General features: G+C 42.0%; 1 non-coding gene across 1 annotated transcript; it reads left to right on the forward strand.

The window, feature by feature from the left end:
- Positions 1-295: 295 nt before the first annotated feature.
- On the forward strand, positions 296-402 carry LOC141716537 (small nucleolar RNA R71). Its single transcript, XR_012573243.1, has one exon. It is a non-coding gene; the product is annotated as a small nucleolar RNA R71 (small nucleolar RNA).
- Positions 403-893: the final 491 nt, after the last annotated feature.

The raw sequence follows: 893 nt of genomic DNA on the forward strand, positions 1-893 counted from the left end.
ACACACTAGTGATTTGATTAACTCCATAATTAGCCAAATAGTCCACTTTCATCGTCAAAGCTTGAAGTTGAGCAGCTATAGCAGTAGCTGTATCCACTTCTAGAATTCCTGCTACTTTGCCTTGCAACATTTTTTGCGTAGGATTCTGGTATTCATTAGCTGCCATTAGCTCAATTAACTCATAAGCTTCATTATAGCTTTTGGCCCATAAGACTCCACCAGACGCTGCATCGAGCATAGGTCTAGATTGTGCGCCTAAACCATTGTAGAACAGTTTATAATCATCCAATCAGGCATGCCATGGCGTGGGAACTTCCTTAGCATCTCTTTGTATCGATCCCAAACCTCACACAGAGATTCTCCAGTTTGCTGCGCAAACTAAGTAAAAGCATTCCTGATTGCAACAGTCTTCGCCATAGGAAAGAATTTAGTGATAAACTTTTGAGCAAGATCCTCCCATTTGGTGATAGACCCTGGTGGTAGAGAATGTAACCAGCACTTTGCTTTATCCCTCAGAGAAAATGGAAAGAGTCGCAGCTTGATAGCATCTTGAGTTACCCCATTGAACTTGAAAGTGTCGCAGATCTCGATGAAATCCCTGATATGCATATTGGGGTCTTCTGTAGGAGAACCCCGAAACTGAACTGAGTTATGTATCATCTGAATCGTGCTCGACTTGATCTCAAAAGTGTTAGCCGAGATGGCTGGTCTGATGATGTTTGACTTAATATCATTGATCTTAGGCTGAGAATAGTCCATCAAAGCCTTAGGAATTTCTGCTTGATCTCCCATCTCTAGTAAAGCTGGTTCCTCGAATTTCTCTTTTTCTTCTACTTTCTCTTCGTCCTCAAAACTTCCCTTCGAACCACTACAACTTCTTCCTCGGCTTGATC

Source organism: Apium graveolens, chromosome 3, assembly GCF_009905375.1.
Source record: "Apium graveolens cultivar Ventura chromosome 3, ASM990537v1, whole genome shotgun sequence".
NCBI classification, from domain to species: Eukaryota; Viridiplantae; Streptophyta; class Magnoliopsida; order Apiales; family Apiaceae; genus Apium; species Apium graveolens.